Source organism: Bubalus bubalis, chromosome 3 (genome assembly GCF_019923935.1).
Source record: "Bubalus bubalis isolate 160015118507 breed Murrah chromosome 3, NDDB_SH_1, whole genome shotgun sequence".
In the NCBI taxonomy this organism is placed as follows: domain Eukaryota; kingdom Metazoa; phylum Chordata; class Mammalia; order Artiodactyla; family Bovidae; genus Bubalus; species Bubalus bubalis.
This window is the reverse complement of record NC_059159.1, coordinates 135,301,547-135,325,131: the sequence shown is the minus strand read 5'-3', so window position 1 is coordinate 135,325,131 and position 23,585 is coordinate 135,301,547. Positions and strand designations below refer to the sequence as shown.

At 43.1% G+C, this 23,585-nt stretch overlaps 1 long non-coding RNA gene across 2 annotated transcripts; it reads left to right on the top strand.

Annotated features, from left to right (window-relative positions):
* Nucleotides 1–21,607: 21,607 nt before the first annotated feature.
* Nucleotides 21,608–23,529, top strand: LOC123332900. 2 transcript variants are annotated; one of them, XR_006550068.1, is made up of 2 exons: nt 21,608–21,727; nt 23,366–23,529. It is a non-coding gene; the product is annotated as an uncharacterized LOC123332900 (long non-coding RNA). The 2 variants fall into 2 exon arrangements; XR_006550067.1 differs by lacking the exon at nt 21,608–21,727 and adding an exon at nt 22,842–22,958.
* The last annotated feature ends 56 nt before the right edge of the window (nt 23,530–23,585 follow it).

Here is a 23,585-nt window from a genome sequence, read left to right as displayed (position 1 = left end):
AATATGCTAACTAAGACTTGGTGCAACCAAATAAATATTAAAAAAAAAAAAAAAGGAACTGTGATTACGGAGACATATCATTATCTATTTATTCAAACTCAAAACTAAAAGTACACAATGGACTCTCAGTGATCACTATGTATCAGTGTAGTTCCATCAACTGTAACATACTTATCACTCTGGTGGGAGATGTTTTTAGTGTGGGAGGCTTGCCTGAGGGCTGGGGGCAGGGTGCAGCAGGCATAGGGAAGTCTGTACTTTCCACTCAATTTTTCTGTGAACCTAAAACTGCTCTAAAAGGTAAAGTCTATTTAAAAATAATAATTTTTAAAATGGTTCCAATGGTAAAAATTTATGTTATGTGTCTTGTTGTTTAGTTGCTCAGTCGTGTCTGACCGTTTTGTGACCCCCTGGGTTATAGCCTTCCAGTCCCCTCTGTCCATGGTATTTTCCAGGCAAGAATACTGGAGTGCGATGCCATTTCCTCTTCCAGGGGATCTTCCTGACCCAGGGATCAAACCCATGTCTCCTGCATTGCAGGCTGATTCTTAATGCTGAGCTACCAGGGAAGCCCGTTATGTGTTTAACTGCAATTAGAAAAGAAAACTCCTTTGGTCTCAAAAAGACTAATCAAAGTCTATCAGTTGGAGAGACTCAGAATTTGACTTTAATGAGAAAAGATTGATAAATTCATGTTTGCAAATGTAATTATTCATATCAAGAAAACCACCTATTTTAATTTAAGCATTAAATCCTGATGAGTCATATTCTAACTCAAAAAGTTGGACGGGCTTTATTCAGGAGATTTATCCATTTGTCTAAGACTTTAAGCTCTGAAATGTTCATTTGTCTTATTCACATCTTCCCACTCCACCCACACGCTTCTTTCTCCTTCCCTCTCCACTCCCCACCCCACCACCGTCATGAAGTGCCTTTCCCTACCCTCCCCTCTCCCCGTGCCCATCTTTCTTTTAAGTTATTTTATTTTTTGGCTGTGCCATGAGGCACCTGGGCTCCTTCCCTGGTGGCTCAACAATAAAGAATCTGCCTGCAATGCAGGAGACTTGGGTTCAATCTGGTTAGGAAGATTCCCTGGAGGAGGGCATGGCAACTCACTCCAGTATTCTTGCCTGGAAAATCCCATGGACAGAGGAGCCTGATGAGCTACATACAGTCCATGGGGTCACAAAGAGTCGAACACAACTGAAGTGACTTTGCTTGCATGCTTAAAATCTACAATAGGAATAGAAAAGAGTTTTATCTGAGCCAAACTGAGGACTATAGCCTGGATGACAGCCTCCCAGGTAACTCTGAGGAACGGCTCTGGAGAAGCATGATTTTCAGCACAGTTTAATCTCTTGTCAAAACAAAGACATCAAACAAACCAGGGTACATTCTTTCAAGGCTTAAACAAAGCAAAACACAATCAGATCAGCACACAAACAGTTTGTCGGTACCAGTTCAGCCCCTGGGAAGGAAATCTTACTGAAGGGGACCCACACTGGGATCCCAGGAAGAGAGGCGTTTAACCTATATTTTTAACATGGCTATTCTTTACTTCTGGTCGATGTGCCCTTTTCTCTGTTAGTTAAAACCGAAAAGAGAAAGTGTTAGTTGCTCAGTTGTGTCCAACTCTTTGCAACCCTATGAACTGCAGCCGGTCAGGCTCCTCTGTCCATAGGCTTCTCCAGGCAAGAATACTGGAGTGGGCTGCTATCCCTTTTCCCGGGGGATCTTCCCAACCCAGGGACCAAACCCGGCAGGATTGCAGGCAGATCCTTTATGGTCTGAGCCACCAGGGAAGCCCAGATGTACAATGCCCAGACGTAAAATGTTTTAAAATTAAAACAGATGTACAATGTATGTTTGGTAGGCTACCAAAAGGCTGTTGTAGTCAGCAAACATTTCAAGTTAATTCCTATATAAGCCAGAATGACTTCCCCAGACCTCAATATGTGAAATTCTCTTTTATCAGTGTGTGTACACATGCACACCTTTTAGGATAAGAGTAGAATTTGGCAGGCAAGCAAGTCACCCTGGAAGCCACTGAGAGATCTCCATGTTTCAAAGGTGGAGACCTACCCAGGTGATTAGGGTGGATGGTCCATGAGGTGGAAGAGGTCAGTCCTTTGGTGGGAAGAGGGAAGTGACCCAACTTCAGGCAAAGTGGACTCACTGAGTCTGAAGGAGGAAAGGCTAGCGATTCAGGAGAAGGTCATGAGTCCCACTCATGTACAAATGAATCCAGTTATGTAAGTCAAAAGTCTTCAGAAAGCAGCATGACATATATACACTACCATGTGTAAAATAGATAGCAAATGGGAAGCTTCACCATAAGCTATCATCTTGGGGGCTTGTCCAGGATCTTTAGGACAAGGTAAGGACACTCAGAGCCCTAGCCTTTCTGCTTTTCCAGTATACACGTTTTCTGCTTTACTTTACTAACTCCATGCTGTGCTTGTATGAAAGAATGACACGCCCTACGCAAAGCAAGTGATAAGCCCTGCTCTGCAGTTTTGAGGTGCTTTGTAATGACTGAAGGCAGCCTCCAAAAGGGGAGCCTTGTCAGGGTTTATACCGACCTGCCAATGCCAAGAGACACCCAGTGGAGCAGCCAGAAATGGGCAAAGCGTGTGGACCGAACTTTCCTTTCTCAGTCACCTTTTCCTGGTCTCTTTGACCATTTCATAATTGTGTGGGGAATTAGAACTACTTATCTAATCTTGTGGATCACAGACTTTCAAGGGACTTGTGATCCATGCTGTTACTATGTACTTTTACTAGATCCCATGTATGGAAGAGCCTAGCCTTGCTATGAGCCAAAAGTTATGTGAGTACATTGGGAGCAAGGCAGAGCTCTAGCTCCAGGAACATCTTTCAGGCTAGAGGTCACTCTCTTGGCTGCCTGCCTCAGCGGCCAGAGTCCTAAAAGTGAGTCCTTGTCATTGCTACGCCTCCGAACTGTGTGGATGGAAGCGCTGCTAGCAAGCATGAGTTTCTAAGAACATAGATCAGAAATCCCAGATTGGAAGTACAGCGGGGTTCTTCCTTTGTAGAGCTAGCTCTTAGCGGACTAGAGAAAGCTCTCCAATGGCTTCTGTCTCAACTCCTTAGATATTTCTTTTGTGGAATCTGTGGAAATGAACTGGAAGGATTGGTCCTGGTAGCTTGAGGACAAAAATCACTTTTTCCTCTCTGGTCAACCCTCCACAGCCTCTTTCTCTATCACATATACTGGTATGGTGACACTCAGAAGGGACATCTTAGTTATTGTTCGTCTCTTTATGACTCACTGCTTCTACTGTGGTCAGGACTGTACTCAGGAATGTGCATAGGCACATGGAACACGGATGCGTCCCCTAGTAGGCGTAGCTTGGGAAACATTCCAGGAAAGCTACTCTGCTCCACCCCAGGTGGCATCAGAAGAAACGGGCAAATCAAACAAAGGTCTTGGTGGTAAGGAACTGGAAATCAATTTGGGATGCCATCAGGTCTACCCCTGGTATGTCTCCACCCCATCTCAGTGGTAGAACCAGGAGGGACAAGTAAGGTGCCTGTGTCAGGAAGTGACAGACTTAGTCCGGCCAGGGAAGAAAAGCTTTGGTGGAAAATCTGTCTACACCCACATCTAGAGCAAGGAGGGACACCTCCGGTGGAAAGCAGCCATGGCTGTGGATGCCACTTTTTTCTCTCCTACAGATGGGAGCTAGCAGTTCCAGAACCACTCCTTTACAATGTATTTAAAAAAAAAAACTGGGACAAGTTGGATCCCCAGAATTTAAAAAAAAAGACACGCCTGATCTTCTTCTGTGATACTGAATGGCCACAGTATCCTTTGGAAGACAGGGAACGCTGGCCTGTTGAAGGGTCTCTTAATTATAATACTGTTTTACAACTAGACAGGTTCTGTAGAAATGAAGAGAAATGGGCAGAAGTGCCATATATGTTGCTCTTTATCTCTCTGCAAGACATGGCAGACTTATGTCCTAAGGGTGCAGATTTGGGTGTGAAACCTTCAGCTCCTTCCTGTCCGCTAACTTTGCCCCTGTATCTATCTAGGGCTCCCAACTGAACAGGCTGAGAATCAGGGCACCCTTCCAGCAGGGGTTGCCTCAGTCTGGGTAGAATTTCAAACACTCCCAATTGTGGTCAAGACTATTTAGAGGATCCAAAAAGATGCCTTTATGGGACTAACTTATGACCTTACTTGGAGAAATGTAATGAACACCTTCGGACAGATGCTGACTGCTGACTCCAGAGCTTGAGTTTTGGGGGAAGCTACTACTTTTGGAGACGAATGACTTGAGCGTGAGGCAAGGGGAAAGAGGAACATGAAATAGCCCTCCTCCCTACCGGGAGCCAAGCAGTTCCCATAACAGAGTCACTTTGCTAGAAGTAATCCTGAAGGACTCAAGCGAGTGCACACTAAGACTTTAAACTATGCCAACCTGGCTGACATAGAACAGGGAGAGAATAAAACTCCTCATAAATTCCTAGATAGACTTTGGGAGCAGAGAAGGCAATGGCACCCCACTCCGGTACTCTTGCCTGGAAAATCCCATGGACGGAGGAGCCTGGTAGGCTGCAGTCCACGGGGTCACTAAGAGTCGGACACGACTGAGCAACTCCTTTCACTTTTCACTTTCATGCATTGGAGAAGGAAATGGCAACGCACTCCAGTGTTCTTGCCTGGAGAATCCCAGGGACGGCGAAGCCTGGCGGGCTGCCGTCTATGGGGTCACACAGAGTCGGACACGACTGAAGCAACTTAGCAGCAGCAGCAGACTATGGGAGGCTTTCTGAAAGTTTACTGACATTGATTATGAAAGTTCAGAGAGAGAAATAATCTTAAAAGATAGATTTCTCACTCAGTTGACTCCAGATATCTGCCGTAAGTTATGAAAACAGGTGTTTGGACCAAATCAGTCTTTAAAAAACGGTTACAACTGGTTCAGACAGTATATTACAGTAGAGAATATGAGGAGGAAAATAGGAGGCAGAAAAAAAAAAAAAAAGAACCAGGCAAAAGACTGAAGCCCCAGCATGGCTGTTAGATCTGCTATGAAACAGCATGTGGAAAAATGCCCAGAGGAACCCAGGTGAAAAGGGACTTGTTATTACTATGAAAAGGAGGGGCATCTCAAGCAGGATTGCCCTCAGGCATCTAAGCCACCAGGGCTCCCTGTTGGGTCTGTAAAGGACCACATCTGAGGAGACACTGCCCTCTGAGGCACAGGCCCCAGGGGTCAGACTCTCAGGACAATCAGGACTGAAATTGCCTGGGGGTCCTCACACAAGCTCCTGTCCTAATTACACCTAAGGAACCCCAGGTATTAATAACTGTGGGGGGCCAATCAGTTGATTCCTTTTGGACACTGGGGCAACTTTGTCAGTGCTCACTGAAGCCCCTGATCCTCCTGATCCACTACCATAATGAGATTATCTGGATGGGCCAAATGTTATTATTTCAGTTGTCCTTTATGCTGCAACTGGTGAAAGGTTGTTGTTGAATCACGCGAATACACGAGGATTCTTGGCCCCCGGAGGAGAAGAATTCAGTCCGGGGCCAGAGACGAGGCTTGATCGCTCAGAGCTTTTGTGTAATAAAGTTTTATTAAAGTATAAAGGAGATAGAGAAAGCTTCTGACATAGGCATCAGAAGGGGGCAGAAAGAGTACCCCCTTGCTAGTCTTCAGCTGGATGTTATATAGTCACTAGCAGTCTGTTAATGAAAGAAAGGAATGTCTTATAATTCAGAATAGCACCAGGCCCCTCGCCCATAAGATGCATTTTGGGATAATCTTGGGCCATAAAATAATTAACTTGAATCTTAAAGAAGGGCAGACCACCATACAAATAGTTTCATTTACATAGATTAGGGGAACAATATCTGAGTATAACATATTGGTTTGTCAAGTAGGTTTTGGGCCAAGAGGCGGAACCGACTTGGAGACAGAGTTTGGGGTAAAGGCGTAGTACATTAGCATAGCTTAAGACAAACATTTCCATAAGAAAAAGGCATTGGTTATCTCTAGGCTCAAGAATAGCTAACTTCAGGCGAAACCAGGTGTCATTATGGCAACACAGTATTTTAAGAGAAACCTCTTTAAATTTGTATAGAGAAGGAAAAAAATATTGCTAGTTTGTTTCCTCCTGCCGCTTAAGAGAGATAAAAATGTCTGACACTTGCAGGCTATGTCCTCCATTTGGAGACCCCTGGCCTTCCTGCCTGTTACCCTCTCACTGGGACTCTGTACTATTTTCTAGAGTTTCTAATCATCCCAGAGACTCCCTCACCCCTTTTGGGGAGGGATATACTGAGCAAGGTCCAGGCCTCTGTTTTCATGAATATGGAACCTGCTCTTTTTAATTGTCAAAATGTAAATCCTAGAGTGTGGGCTGATGAAAAACCTGTAGGTTGGGCACAAAATACTGTTCATGTTGTTATCAAGCTCAAAGACCCTCACCTATTTTCACAACAAAAGCAGTATTTGCTGAAGCCGAAGGTTTAAGGAGTGGGTGAAATCTTACTGTACTGACTTCTCATGATGTAAGTGGGATCTTAAACTCTGATCTTAAGTTCAGAGCAACAGTGCTCCATCTTTAAAGCTACTGTAACTCACGGAGTGTCAAAAATTCTAGGAATAGAATATCACTTACACTGTTCCTGGAGACCCTGATCTTCAGGAAAGTTTGAAAAGGCTAATGCCATTATTAAAAGACATCCATGTAAACTAACTCAGGAAACACAGACAGTTGGTTTAAAGTTTCACCCATGGCTTTAATGAGGGCTTGAACTGTTCCTAAGAAGAAGAGACTATCTCTGTGAGAGACTGTTTTTGCTCACAGATATTGTCATAGATGGAGAAGGCAATGGCACCCCACTCCAGTACTCTTGCCTGGAAAATCCCATGGACGGAGGAGCCTGGAAGGCTGCAGTCCATGGGGTCGCACAGAGTTGGACACGACTGAGCAACTTCACTTTCACTTTTCACTTTCATGCATTGGAGAAGGAAATGGCAACCCACTCCAGTGTTCTTGCCTGGAGAATCCCAGGGATGGGGGAGCCTGGTGGGCTGCCGTCTATGGGGTCGCACAGAGTCGGACACGACTGAAGCAACTTAGCAGCAGCAGCAGCATTGTCATAGATCCTGAAGCCTCAGAATTTAACTATGTGACTCAGCTTTCAGCTTTTCAACCTCCTCATCAATTGAAAACTTCCCATGGTGAGTTTCTCCACTTCAAGGAAAGGACTTTCTTCAGCCCTGCGAATACCTTCACCAACAACAATCATATGTGACCTCTTCTGGATCTGATGACATCTAACAATCCTAAAATGGACTGATGTCTTTTAATTTTGATTATGTTTTAACTTGGTTTCATGACTATTTTGCCTTACATCTGTAACTGTAAAATGAGGTTTGTTTCTAACAGTCTGAGAGCTTTTAAGTTACAAATGGTTGTTCAAGCTCCTATGAGTGCCATCACCTCCTCCAATTTTTACTTGGGGCCCCTGGATCAGAGACCCTCAATATGAAGATTAGGAGAATATGTTGCCTCAACAATTTAGGGATGACGCCCCCAGCAGCAGGAAGTAGTTATGGAATGAAAATGACACTTCTTTCCTTTGGTAACATAATTCTCCTAGAAGAAAAGGGTTGGGGGGAGGGGATGAGAAAGTCAATTCCTAGGCAGGTTGATAAGAAGTGCAGGGTCCCCAAGGAGGAGAAAGGGATCCGGAGCCCTCAAGAAGGAGAAAGGGGTCTGAGGCTCTCAAGGAGAAAAGGACAAACTTTTTTCTACATTGCTTTGTCCTAGTCAGATATAACAATGTATTTTGCTCGAAGACATGCTTCTCCTTAACAAAAACCTTCTGACTAATCTTGTTATCTTAAGACATATATTGTGGGAGTGGGTCTGGTAAGACCTTTCTATTTTTAGTTCTAATCTTGTTAGTTTAAGATGTGTGTTGTAGGAGTGGGTCTGGTAAAAGTATATAAGGCCTTGATAAGACTAGTGTGTGGGGGGCTTTCTCCACCCCCCTTCTGATGTCTATGTCAGACACCTTCTCTGTGCCTTTTCAGACTTTAATAAAACTCTGCTACACAAAAGCTCTTGAGTGATCAAGGCTGGTTCCTGGTCCTGAAGCTAAATCTTCTTCTTTGGAGATCACAAACCCGCCACTGTTCACAGTAAGCTATCACAACTATCCTCCAATCGGAAAAAGAAAAATCATAGCCAAGGGATATTGGGACTTACCTGGTGGTCCAATGATTAGGACTCTGAGTTTCCACCATAGAGGGCGCAGGGTAGATTACTGGTCAGGGAACTAAGCTCTTGTATGCCTTGTGGAGCTGCCAAAATTTTTTTAAATAAGCAAGTAGAAAAAAAAATCATGGCCAAGTTTTGTTTATTTCAGAAAAGGGAGAATGATTTTGCATTAAATCTAATATAATTTGCCATGTTAACATACAAAAGTAAAATATATCATCTCCTCTCAAAAGATTCAGAAAAGATATGCAATATAGGTCAAAGTCCATTATGTCGAAATTTCTTTTTCTATTTTTAAAAAATAAACATGCACATGCACAGAGGTTTATGGAAATGGGATTATATCATACACGCTGTTTAGGGCAATGACCTTCCCTCTCCCTCACCTTCTTCTATTTCAGGTCCCCCATTGCCATACCTCCTATTAATCATTTTTCTCCAAAGTCTAACAGTGCCACACACACCCACATCTACATATGTACACTGATACAGAAATGAGAGTGGACACTATTAAATAAAAATAATAGTATTTACAGACTGTTTTACATCATACTTCTTTTCACAGAACAATACCTCAAGGAGTTCCTTGCAAGACAACTGATATGACCTTAATTTATTCTTTATTTTCTTCTAGTTTTACTGAGACTTAATTGACATACAGCACTGTATAAGTTTACGGTGTAATCATTTAAGCATAATGATTTGACTTACATACATACTGAAATGATTATCCCAGTAAGTTTAGGGAACATCTCAGATGGATACAAAATTAAAGAAATATATTAAAAAATAAAAGTTTTTCCTTGTGATGAAAATTCTTAGGATTTAGCCTAACAACTTTCATATATAACAGACAGCAATTTCGATTATGTTTATCATGTTATACATTCCATCCTAGTACTTACTTATTTTATAACTGGAAGTTTGTTACCTTTTAACCACCATCGTCCAATTTCTCCTCCCCATTCCCCACCTCTGGTAACCACAAATCTGATCTTTTTTCTATAAATTTGTTTTTGAAGTATAATTGACCTACAATGCTGTTATTTCCTTTTACACAAAATAGTGATTTGGTACTTCCATACATTTCAAGATGATCACCACTGTTCATCAGTGATATTGGTCTGTTTGAGAAGGATAGGTATTAACTCTTCTCTAAATGTTTGGTAGAATTCACCTGTAAAGCTGTCTGGTCCTGAACTTTTGTTTGCTGGGCATTTATTTTTAAATTACTGATTCAATGTCATTACTAGCAATTTGTTCATATTTTCTGTTTCTTCCTCGATCAATCTTGGGAGATTGTTGCTAGGAATTAGTCCATTTATTTCAGGTTGTCCATTTTATTGGTGTGTAACTATTTGCATTAACTTATAATGATTCTTTATATTTCTGTCCTGTTGGCTGAAACCTTTCCTTTTCCATTTCTGATTTTATTTATTTGGACCCTGTTTTTCTCTTGATGAATCTTAATAAAGGTTTATCAATTTTGTTTATCTTTTCAAAGAACTAGCTCTTAGTCTCACTAGTCTTTTTTTAGTCTCTGTTTCATTTATTTCTACTCTGATCTTTATGACTTCTTTCCTTCTGCTTACTTTGGGTTTTGTTTGCTTCTTTTTTTTTTTTCTCTAGTTCTTTTATGTTCAAGGTCAGGTTGTTTATTTGAGAATTTGTCTTGTTTCCTGGGGTAGATTTGTATCACTCTAAACTTTCCTCTTAGAACTGCTTCTGCTGCATCTCATAGATTTCAGACTATTGTTTTCATTTTCATTCATTTTGGGGTATTTTTTTAAAATTTCTCCCTTGATTTCTTCTGTGATCTATTGGTTGTTTAACCTCCATGCATTTGTGTTTTTTGCAATTTTTTTTTCTTGTGGTTGATGTCTAGCTAATGGCTGTTTAACTAACATTCCACAATGTGGGTGAACCATGGCTCAGCCATCTCCACTTACAGGCTCGTGCTCAGTCACTTCTGTCTGACTCTTTGCAACCCCATGGACTGTAGCCCTAGAGGCTCCTCTGTCCATGGGGGTTCTACAGGCAAGAATACTGGAGTGGGTTGTCATGCCCTCCTCCAGGGGATCTTCACAGGGATCAAATCTGCGTCTCCTGTGTCTACTGCATTGCAGGCAGACTGAGCCATTACTGCTGAGCCATGAGAGCAGCCCCTCCCCACTTACAAGCCTTTGCTTTTTTCTAGTTCTGGCCTCTACAAATACCACAGGCAAACACTCTTGTATTCCTGTCATTACAAACTTGGAACTTTTTTCCCCACAGGAAAGATTCTCAAGAGCCAGATTCAAAGACCAAAAACCATATATACATCAAATGGTACATGCTGCCAGATCATCTCCCAAAGGCCCCCAAAATCTTCTCCTCCCCTCCCGTCATGAGAGAACTCTTTAAGTTTTGCCAGTCTGCTGTATATAATGTAGTGACTCATGTTTATTTCAATTGCAATTTTCCTGATGGCTTATAAATTTGAGCTTCTTTTACTTTTATTTAGCTTTATTTTTATTAAAGTTCTACATCTACATAGTTCAACAAAGTCAAATAGAGGTCTCGGATTGGAGAGGGCAAATCCAACACGCTCATCTACCTCTGTTACCTCCTGAGATCCTATTAAAATGACAGTAGAGATGGGTTTCTTAAAGGCATAAAGGAGCTCCCAGATAGTGCTTGCCTTTTTTCAGTTGGCTGGTGGCATTCATTCTGTTATTTTGCATATCTTTTTTTTTTTTGCTGCACTGGGTCTTGAATGCAGCATGCAGGCTCTCCAGCTGTGATGTATTTCAACTATGCTCTGGTGCAGAACATTAAAGACCTGTTTATATATTTTCTTTGTATACTTTTATTTATTTATTTTTGGCTCTCCTGGGTCTTTGTTGCTGCATGCAGGCTTCTTGTTGTGGTGGTTTCTTGTTGGAGCTCCCGGGCTCTGGAGCACAGGCTCAGTAGTTGTGGCTCATGGGCTTAGTTGCTCCATGGCATGTGGGATCTTCCCAGATCAAGGATTGAACCCGTGTCTCCTGACAGGTGGATTCTTTACCACTGAGCCACCAGGGAAGGCAGCCCCAGGATTTTGTTCTTAATATAAGAACAATATGAACAATATGAGGATGTGTGGATTTGGGGGTGGGTGACGGAACTGTTGGTGTGTTAATTACAGTGGTGGTTATATAACTCTACGCATTGATCAAAATTCGAAGAACTGTATACTAAAAAGCTTTACTTTATGTAACTGAAACCTAACTTTTTTTCATGAAGAAAAACAAGTTATCCGGTAAGTTCAGCTTTCTCTGAATCACAATTTTGACTCAGTTGTGAAACACAACATCCCTTTGAGTACCCCCAAATAATCTACTTAGTCTCTGGGACAAGAAGGGCAGATTTCACTGGAGATTTTTTGGGGGAAAAAGAGATTTACATTCCAAAGTGCCTCTCAGATAGAGAATATCTGTGGCCTCTTTCCTCTTCCGGCTACTTCTCCATCCCCTAGGGACCTGATCTCTACACTCACCCCAAATTCCTCTGCCTGGATTTTGAAGAACAGTTTAGCTCTCTGCCTTGTGCTCTCAAACTGACAGACCAGGTGTGACTGCATGGTGGGATGTAGTTGCACATTCATTGTTGTTCAGTCGCTCAGTCATTTCTGGCTCTGCAACCCCTATGGACTGCAGCTCTCGAGGCTTCTCTGTCCACATATGCCTTTAAAAATCATTTTAGAGACTTCCCTGGTATCCCAGTGGTTAGGGCCCTGCACGTCCACTGCAGGGAGCCCAGGTTCAATCCCTAATCAGGGAATAAAGATCTTGCATGCTTCAAGGTGCAGTCAAAAAATAAATCACTTTAGAAGCAATATTTTTTGGTTTAGTGGTATTGAAGGTAACCATATCACCGTACTCAGAAAAACTGCACTCTGCCCCCACCCACCAATGCTAGGCATTGGGCTATGGAGCACTCAGGGACTTGCAGGAGAGAGTCCCAGTGAGACATCTCAAGGCAGCTTCCTCCTTCTCAGGGCCATTGATCTTTTTTTATTATTCAGTTCAGTTCAGTTCAGTTCAGTTCAGTCGCTTAGTTGTGTCCGACTCTTTGTGACCCCATGAATCGCAGCACGCCAGGCCTCCCTGGCCATCACCAACTCCCGGAGTTCACTCAGACTCACGTCCATAGAGTCAGTGATGCCATCCAGCCATCTCATCCTCTGTCGTCCCCTTCTCTTCCTGCCCCCAACCCCTCCCAGCATCAGAGTCTTTCCCAATGAGTCAACTCTTCGCATGAGGTGGCCAAAGTACTGGAGTTTCAGCTTTAGCATCATTCCTTCCAAAGAAATCCCATTATTATTGGAGTATAATTACTTAAGAATGTTGTGTTGTTTCTGCTGTACAATGAAGGGAATCAGCTCTGTGTATACACATAGCCCGGCGTGCTACAGTCAAAGGGGTCACAAAGAATCAGATATAACTTAGAGACTAAATAACAATCTCCCTCGTGGACCTCCCTTCTACCCACACCCCCCCAACCCACCCCTCTAGGTCATCACAGAGCACCCAGCTGAGCTCCCTTTGCTGTACAATGGCTTCCCACTAGCGATCGACCTTACATGTGGTACTGTATATATGTTAATGCTATTCTCTCAATTGTCCTCCCCTCCCCTTCCCCGCCCTGTGTCCATAAGTCTGTTCTCTACATCTGCTTCTCTATTCCTGCCAGCACACAGGTTCATCTGTAATGTTTTTCTAGTGATCTTTATGTAGCAAAAAGGGAGTAGAGAAAAACCCTGCTCACTTGTATCTCTCCTTTATCTTCAACTTCTTTTTCTACTAGATCCTTCTCTTACATATTTAAATATGCTGAAATCTGTTCAGCTTTAAAAAAGAAAAAAAAAAACCTCCCTCAAGTCCTATGCCCCAGTCACCATCCTCTCTTCTCCGTGGCCACGTTTTCCAGAAAGGACTGTGCCTGTTCCTCCCCCTCAGTAAAGCTCTCTAACCCAGCTCCCACCCCCAGCCACTTTCCAACTGGGCTGCGGTTCCGATCAGTGTTTCCATGTTGATGAAACCAGCAAACGCTCTGCATTCCCTCATGTAAATTGATCTTGAAACAACATTTGGCATCGCTGCTCTAAAAATACACTCTTCTCTCAGTTCCCACGCCTGGCTTTCCTCCTCCTCCCTGGCTCTTCCTTTTCAACCTCCTTTTAGCTTCTCCCCTGTCCAAATCGTTCCACGTTGCCATTTATCTCGGGCTCTTTCTAGACTGTCTGTCTTCTCTCCCTCTAGACCAGCAGTCCCCAACCATTTTGGCACCAGGGAGTGATTTTGTGGAAGACAATCTTTCCAGAGACCAGGGAGGGGGGATGGTTTGGGGATGATTCAAGTGCATTACATACACTGTGCACTTTGCTTCTAGTCTAAGGCTGCTGATGATTTGATAGGAGGTCCCAGTCTTTGGCTCAGAGGCTGGGAACCCTTGTTCTAGGTGGCACCTACTCCGTGGCTTCATCTGATTAAGACCAAACTCTAGGTCGGTCTTTCTTATGAGTTCCAGACTCATCCATCCAGTGACCTGGTGTGCATGTCTGTTTGGTGGTCTGAAAGCACTCCATCTCATTCTGGACCATTAGGCTGACTGTCCCTCAGGAAATTGGACTCTCACCTGGTGGCACTCTAAGAGTAACCCTTTTCATCTTTGGGTCATAGCCAATTATTCATTCCAACCTGTTGATATTACTTCCCAGATATTCCTCAAATCCCTTTATTCTCCCATTTCTTCAACCACAGATTTTCTGTTGTTTAGTCACTAAGTTGTGTCCAACTCTTTTGCAGCCCCATAGACTATAACCCACCAGGCTCCTCTGTCCATGGGATTCTCCAGGCAGGAATACTGGATGGGTTGCCATTTCCTCCTCCAGGGGATCTTCCCAACCCAAAGACTGAACCCGTGTCTCCTGCTTTACCACTGAGCCACCTTCATGTTAAACCACTATCATCTCTTTGTCCTAATTGGTGAACCCACACCCATTCTTGTCCTTCTCAAGTTCATTCTCTAAATTTGAAAGAGTGGTCTTTTAATTATGCAAACCTATGCCTGTTGATTTTCTGGTTAAAATTCTTCAATGACATCCCTGAGCTCTTGGAATGTGAAGTCCACAGTTGTTAGCCTGGCCTCCAAGACTGCATGTTCTGTTGTCTGCCTCTCTGGTTTCCAACACTCTAAATCACATCACTCTGACTTCCCTCAGTTATTCACACACATTTTCTTTTATCTTCAGAGCACATGCTGCTCCCTATGTTTACAAATATCTCCTCCACCCTTTTCTTCCTGCAGCTGTTTCTCAGTTTCCAGGGCTCAGTTTAATGCCACCTCCTCTGCTCCTTCACATTCATTTAAATCTCCATGATAGGCTCTCCAGGTTTCCTGTTCTTAACACTTATTGCAATGATATGTATGATTATTTATTTGTTTCCCTGCTAGACGGAAAGTTCCATGTGTGTTTTGTTCAGTCATAGACGCCATTTGTCTTTCCTTTTAGTGACGTGGCACCTAAACTTTCCAGCTTAGAAGAATCAACCAAACAAACAAACAAAAAGAATCAACCATTTAGGGACTTCCCTGGTGGTTCCAGGTGGCACATTTGGTGAAGAATCCACCTGCCAGTGCAGGAGGTGCAAGAGACATCAGAAACATCCCCCGGAGGAGGAAATGGCAACCCACTCCAGTATGTGAAGTGAAGTCGCTCAGTTGTGTCCGACTCTTTCCGACCCCATGTACTGTAGCCTACCAGACTCCTCCATCCATGGAATTTTCCAGGCAAGAGTACTGGAGTGGGTTGCCATTTCCTTCTCCAGAGGATCTTCCCAACTCAGGGATCGAACCCAGGTTTCCTGCATTGCAGGCAGATGCTTTACCATCTGAGCTATTCTCCCCTGGAAAATTCCATGGACAGGGGAGGCTGGCAGGCTAAAGTTCCTGGGGTCGCAAAGGGTCTGATATACTGAGCATACTGATATACTATGCATTGGTGGTCCAAGACTTTGCATTTCCACTGCAGGAGGCACAGGTTCAGTCCCTGGTTGGGGAACTAAGATCCCACATACCTCAAGATACAGTCAAAAAAATAAAGAACCAACAGTTCAGTGAATCCTGGTGGGAGAGTCAGGAAGGCCAAAGACCACCCATTTGCCTTTCCATTTGCCTTTCGAGGCTCCCCTGCACCTGAGACATGAGCATCCCCTCATCAGGAACATCAACAGAGGATTTGGGATCAAGAACTGATCACACAGGAAGAATTGCCGAGTTGGAAGGCTCATTCCTCTCCTTCTGGCAGAAGCAGTGGCGGCTCCAAGAGTGAGTGACTGGGACAGAGACAGTTTTGGTCCTGGCAGTGGCAGGGGCTGCCAAGGGAGGTCCTGGCATAGGACTGGAAAGCATCCTTGCTGTACAGCAGAAACTAACACAATACTGAAAGTCAACTGTACTCCAATAAAACTACAAAAAATAAAATAAAATGACCATCAGTTAAAAAAAAAGAGAGACAGAAAAAATGTAGTCCTAGGATTTAGGAACTTCATTGGTTCAGAGGTGTGGCTTTCCAGCCCTCTCCATGGTTCTGTCACTTGTAATGAACTTTTTAATAGACCATATGTGCATCAGACTATACCACAATCCACTAGTCAGAGGTGACTAATGAATGCAGCAGCTATAAATCTAGCATCTCAGAGGAGTTCCTGACATGAAACACATACACTATTAATATTCGCTGGTTAAAGGAATGCATGAAACAAAAGGATCATAGATGTCTTTGTGGACTGATGAGCCTATATATACTTACAGAAGACAATTTTCAAACTTCACATCTACCTTACATTTAAACAGGGCTTCCCTGGTGGCTCAGATGGTAAAGAATCTACTTGCAGTGCAAGAGACCTGGGTTCAATTCCTGAATTGGGAAGATCCCCTGGAGAAGGGAATGACAACCCACTCCAGTATTCTTGCCTGAGAAATTCCTATGGACAGAGGAGCCTGGGGGGCTACAGTCCACGGGGTATCAAAGAGTTGGACACAACTGAGTGACTCACTTTCAACATTTAAGTGGCAAAAGTCACCAAAGTTAAACCAAAGTTTGGAAACACTGCATTTGTTGACATTGGAAATTCATTTAAGACTGTGCTCACTGCATTAATACCTGATTTCTTTTCCCACTAGGAAAAAAAAAAGGGGGACTTCCCTGGTGGTCCAGTGGTTAAGAATTCACCTTGCAATGCAGGGGGTGAGGGTTCGATCCCTGGTCTGGGAACTAAGATCCCACATGCTGCAGGGCAACTAAGCACGTGTGGGACAACTAGAGTCTCGTGTGCCAAAATGAAGAGACTGCATGCTGCAATTAAGACCCAATGCGGCCAAATAAATACATAAATATTTTTTAAAATCACATCCACCAAAGAATAAAAAGTTGACACAGCAACCAGGGAGTTTGCATTATAGCAAGGGCAGTTCACCTGGAGCTAAGGCTCCCAGGCTTATAGACTAAAACCCAAAGGAATCCAGAAGTTGCTCTATGAGCAAGAACGTGGGTGAGATCTGGGTCATTTATTGAACCTAGATTTTATCTTCTGTAAAATCGCAAGAGCAACAATATGGGCTATTGTGAGGATTAAAGAATGTAAGAGCTCAAATCCACTAAGTGCTCTGTGGTGACCTACATGGGAAGGAAATCCAAAAAGAGGGGATATATGTATACATGCAGCTGATTCACTTTGCTATACAGTAGAAACTGACACAGCACTGTAAAGCAACTATATCCAATAAAAAAATTTTTAAAAAAGAATGTAAGATTCAATTTCTGGTCAGTGCTAAATGGTCCCCCAGTGTTTTCATATTTCCTTCCTCCCTCCAGTCTTCCTTCCCTTGCCCCTCACTCTTCATCTCAAAAAGCTATGTATTTATTAAATCACATGGCCAACACGGCGATGTTTAAGAAGCCAGTGATACCGACAGTTTCTCATGCTGTTCTCAGCCTCAATTACACTGCGCCCAAAATACAGATTCTTTGGCAGGAACATTGTAACATGGATAAAGGCACAGATGATATGAAAATTAACTTTCGGAAATCATTAAAATGTGTATAGGCTTTCTTTTTCAGATTTATTCCCGATGCTGAACTTGGCGATGCCCACATGGATGGCTTGAAGCTTCAAAAAAATCTATCTTTGCACAAGGCATGTTAATGTTGCCAATATAACAAAATGTGCCACTCACTCTGACAATACTGCCCAGGGTTTGATTCAATTCTGTTATTTCCTAGATTTGGGCTTCCCAGGCGGCTAGTTGGTAAAGAATCTACCTGCCAATACCGGACATGTAGGAGTCGTGGGTTTGACCCCTGGGTTGGGCAGATCCCTTGGAGGAGGAAATGGCTACCCACTCCAGTATTCTTGCCTAGGAAATCCCATGGATAGAGGAGCCTGGCGGGCTATAGTCCATGAGGTCACAAACAGTCAGATGCAACTTAGCGACTGAGCCCATATGCACCGTTAGAACAGTTGACAAGTATTTTCAAGAAAATTAGTTATTGCAGAAATCTAATGTTTGGGTTAGAAGCTGTGATTTTCAGGATATAAATAGACACTTAAGAAACCCCAGACACTTGATTTTAAAAAGAGCCCTGAAAAGTGATTTGTTTTTAGCATCTCAACTCTAATTTATGAATGATGTAATATAGGTGAATTATTTAAGACCTCTGAGCCCTGATTCCTAAATCTATAAAATTACCTAATATAGGAGTCTATTAAGTAACAGCAACCACAATGCTCAGCAAAAAAAAAAATCCTCACCGGATGCAGTTTTTCTCAGCAGGCAGTGAAGACAATGTGTTAGAAACACTGACTTTAAAAATTCTCACGAAATCTTGCCATTTGCAACAACATGGATGGATTTGGAGGGCATTATGCTCAGTGAAGTAAATCAGAGAAAGACAAATTCTGTGTGATATCACTTATATGTGGAATCTAAATAATACAACAAACTAGTGAATATAACAAAACAAGAAACACACTGGAAGATACAGAGAACAAACTAGCAGTTACTGGAATAGATGGGAGGGGCAGTATAGGGGTAGGGGAGTAAGAGGTACAGAGTGTTAGGTATAAAATAAGTTATAAGGATATATTGTACAACATGGGGAATATTAGAAGGCTAAATAATCAGCTTGACCCATGCGCCTTCAAGAGATTTCCATAAGCTCTATTCTTTAAGTGTTTCTTAAATATTTTCTTTCCTCTTCTCTCTCCAAAATGAAATTTTTCAAAAATCTGTTGCCACTCTATACAATTTCCCTCGAGTTCAATCCTCCCTAATTCTTATCTCAAAATATTTGCTACTCCACTTCAGGTAAATTCAATAAAACTGGCCTGAAACTAGCTCTGTGTGTGTGTGTGTGTATTAAAAAAAACAAAATTCACTTGGAAGAAATGGGCTTCCGTGGTGGCTCAGTGATAAAGAATCTGCTTACAATGCAGGAGACACAGGTTCAATCCCTGGGTCGGAAAGATCCACTGGAAAAGGAAATGGCAACCCACTCCAGTATTTTTGCCTGGGAAATCCCATGAGTAGAGGAGCCTGGTGGGGTCGCAAAGAGTTGGACATGACTTAGCAATTAAACAACAACAAATTCAATAAAACTAGCCTGAAACTAGCTCTGTGTATATGTGTTGAACACAAAATTCAGTAATTTTCACTATTTTTAGCATGCATGTGGTAACAAGCACTGTCAGTTTTGGGATGCTGTAGAAAACAAACCAGATACAGCACTTAACTGAGAAAGCCTCAGGGCCTGTGAGGCATGGAAACAGACTGTCATATTTCAGGGTGAACTGTGCTGCAATGGGGGTAAATGCCAAATGTGAGGGGAAGGGCCATCCTGGCAGATTAAACCATATTCACAAGGGCCAAGAGTTAGAAGAGCATGAAGATCTGGCCAGTCTGAGCTGTGTTGGGGAGGGAGCCACTGGAGTGTTGAGGCTGAGACAGGCAGAGCCCGATGGGAAGGGCCTGGCAGCAAGCTCCCCTGCTCAGTTGCTCAGTCTATTTGAGACCCCATGGGCTGTAGCCCACCAGGCTCCTCTGTCCAGGGAATTTTCCAGGCAAGAATACTGGAGTGGGTTGCCATGTCCTACTCTAGGAGATCTTCCCGACCCAGGGATCAAACTCACATTTCCTATATTGGGAGGCAGATTCTTTACCACTAAGCCAGCCAGAAATCCCGCCAGCAAACTTAGGACACTTTACCCTTAAGATAACAGGGAACCATTTAGGGGTGACACTGTGATCTGATCAGAGTTGTACTTGAGAACAATTAACTCTGGCTGTCAAGGAGACCAGTTAGGAAGCTCTCACAGTGGCCCAACAAAGGGGGTTGGGAGGTGGCCTGAATTAAGGTAGGGGAAGGTGGGGAGAAGTAGGTGGAGCTATTTTGAAGGTGGAATTAATAGCCCGTGGCGACAGACTGGATAAGTGGAGAAGGAAAATAACTGGCGAACTTCGGATTTGGGCAACTGATAGGATACTTGTGTTAATTCACAGACAACATAAGAAGATGTAGAAGGGAAGATGAAGAAGATGAGTTCAGGACATAAGAAATTTAAAATGCCAGTGGTAGGACTTCCCTGGTGGTCCAGTGGTTAAGAATTCACCTTGCAATTCAGGGGCACAGGTTCAAACCCTGGTCCAGGAACTAAGATCCCACAGGCTGCAGGGCAATTAAGCCTGTGTGCAACAACTATTGAACCCACATGCCCTAAAGCCCATGCTCTGCAGGAAGAGAAGCCACCACAATGAGAAGCCCAAGCACCACAATGAAGAGAGACCCCTGCTCATCGAATGCAAGTAGAGAAAGCCCGAGTGCAGCAACAAAGAGCTGGTGCAGCCAAAAATTTTCAAAAAGAAATAACAATCTTAAAATAAAATATCAATAGTAGCTGGATATGTGGATCTGGAGTCCAGTAGAGATCTGCCATGATTACAGCTGTGGACATCCTTCCCATGTACCTGTGAATCAGTGAGTCAAAATCTTAGCTGTGCAGAAGAATCATTTTTGGAGCTCTTTTTTTTTTTTTGAAAAGCCTGTTAATTCATTGAGGTTGAAGAAGTAAAGACATTTTTGTTTGTTGAGCATTTCAAGAAATGATACGAGCTGCCTGTGGGCTGCGGCGGGCGGGGAGCGGGGCAGCAGCGGGTATGTGTGTGTGTATCTTTTACTAAGTGGTAAACAAACGATTTCTGACGTGACTTGTAGCTCTTCTTCCCTCACCCCAAGCTTCCAGCCTCATTTCACTTAGGCAAACTTCAAATATGCATTTCCAAGTCTAAGACTTGAACAGCAGCTTAACTATCCATTAGCACTCAAAACTCTTGTAAACAGCTCAAATGCTCTTTCTGGTTATTTATAGGACTTAGCATGGTCCACTGACTTCTGATTGAGCGCTTTCTGTCTTTTCAGCTGGAGAAGTAGGGCCTTTTTCTTTGAACTTATAAACTGATGAATTTCATGACCTATTTGTGTTTCTAAATAAGAAATAATAACAAAGGAAGTAGATGACATGGTAATCTTTACAAATTCTCCACTCCAAAGTTTTCAGTTTTATAATTAATCTAGAAAAGTGGCTGTGACTTTGAACTTCATACCCCTTACAAAGCAGAGCTATAATAAACAATCCCAGGCTAAAACACACAAAAATTTAAATATCAGGAATGGGGTTTACTAATTCACTAATGATTAAATCATTTGTTATTTGGAATCCTTGCTTTTCTGCAACCAGAATATATAGCTTTTCCTCTGCATTCTGGCTCATTACCTTGTCCATTTACCAAGAGACATAGGGAGACTCAGAAAAACATCCTTTCTTGTTTCACCAACAAATATAAAGGAATACTTCTAAGATGTCCATAACACCTATACATCATTCTGCTATTCTCAATTCTGCTTTTTAGACCAAACTGTAATTTATTGACAGCAATTACATAATTAAAAGGTCCCAAGACATCATTTAGTCCAATCCTAGACAGCTGAAAACGCAAAAGCATCATCTAGGCTGAAAGGTAGCAGAACCTGGTCTGGTCTTCCAGCTGACTCAACGTCAAGGAATGCTTGGGGAAGATGCCAGGAGCAATTAAAAGGCTCCAGGAGTCTCCTGCTCTTAGTTCCAGCTGCTTTCAGATCAGGAGATACTGATGAAAAACAGTTCCATCTTCCTTCAGCATCTACCACCATCCACACCTTTAAAGACCTAGCCTTCATGGAGAAAAATAGAGCCCATCATGTGTGAATTTCCTCTTGTTTTGTGTTGCTCACAGATCTCTCTTCACCTTTTCTCACCTATCTCGTCATTTCCTACTGTGAATGTTTGGGTTCAGTGAATTTTGAATGGTTCCAACAGTTCCTCTCCCCCTTTCCAAGGTTAATCTCCTGAGTCCTAAATATATTCTTAATTTTTGTCTTGGATAAGGTCCTGTTTGTGCATGCTTAGCCACTCAGTCATGTCCGACTCTTTCTGACCCCGTGAATTGTAGCCTGCCAGGCTCCTCTGTCCACAGGATTCTCCAGGTCATGATCCCAGAGGACCATTATTTATCTGCTCCCTTGCATCTTCAGTATTTCCTTTTGTGCTTTCTCCTAATCCTACATTCACCCCTCCCACCTTCTATACCCCAACCTAAGCAAACAATCCTATCAGCTGGTGTCCTCTTGGAAATCTTCCCCTTTATCTCCAACAGACTGAGAAGAGTCAACACTTTCTTAGTTGCTATTCATTCTTTGACCCAATTCAATTTAACCTGGGACCTCTCTTGTGCTCTGACAGAAAATGCTCTTGCAAAGATTAGCAGTGATTTAATTGCCAAGTTCAAAAGCTTCTTTTCAATTCACCTTCTTAACTTGGACAGGGTTGGTCACCATCTCTTTTCGGGGAAGGATGGTTCTCCCACCACACTATTTACATCACTCACCTTTTTGAGCTTCTCTTCTGCTCAAACGCTGCACTTTACTATTTTCCTGACTTCTCTCATCTGTCCTCATGTCCAAATCTTCAAATATGATACCATACACACGTGTGTCTCAGTGTGCGTTTCATTTCCACTCCACACCTGACTCCTGAGTTCTAGTTCTATACAACGTGTCAGGCACTTCACTGGTGGGTGGTCCAGTGGTTAGGATGCCACACTGCCACTGCAGGGGGCACAGGTTCAATTAATAATGAGAGAACAACTAGGATCCCACATGGTGCTTTGTCAAGGCCAAAAAAGGATGAAATTAAAAATAGTGTCTACCTGGTAAGCTCATACCAGGTGAAATGTATTCAAAATTGAAATAATCTCTCCCCCCCCACACCACTCCATTCTTCTTCCCACCCTTTCACAGTTAACGGCATCAATAATCATTCAGGCCAAGAAAAAAAAAAAAAGATCACACATGCCTTCTTCCTCTCTCGGCCATCTCCTTACCATTGACTTGGCTTTGTCTCTCAAACCTATCCTAGCCCACCTTCCCCCACCTAGAGTTACAGCTGAGGGCACAGCGTTATTCCTTCCTTAGAGTTCACAGGTCTCCTGGCCTTTGGTGCTCATCACCTTTCATAACCATCTAAAGGTTGTCTTCAAGCATTTTCCTGCTTTAAATAACCCCTTGAAAGGTATCTCCCTATTCAAATAAGTTTAACCCCTCAGAGGGCATGTAAACTTCAGTTTGGGTCCACCGCTTCACAACACTTTCAGTGTCCTCTCTACCTACTGTGTTTTCCAGCCACAATGAACTTGATTATGTCCAGAATGTCTTTTCACATGTCAGTTACAGGCATGTGCGTAATCCCTTTTGTATCTGGTGAACACTTACTCATCCTTCAGTAGATTCCCTTCTCTGTGAGCAATGCCTTGAGGCTTTCTGGCAGAACAAATACTCTAAACCAGCAGTCCCCAACCTTTTTGGCACCAGGGATTGGCTTCGTGAAAGACGGTTTTTCCGAGGGCCAGGGGCGGGAGGGGGGATGGTTTCGGGATGATTCAAGCGCATTACATTCATTGTGCACTTTCTCTTATTAAGACATCAGCTCCACCTCAGATCAGCATCAGGCATGAGACCCCGGAGGCTGGGGAGCCCTGCTCTCAACACAGAACCCCGTCGCACCTCATACATGATAAAGGATCACGTCGTGTGATGGCTGTCTGCCCAACCCCAGAGTAGCAGTCCCAGGAGGGCAGGGACATCATCCACTCCTGTGAGCTGGACACACTGCAGGTCCTCTAGGATCTGAGCAACTCAA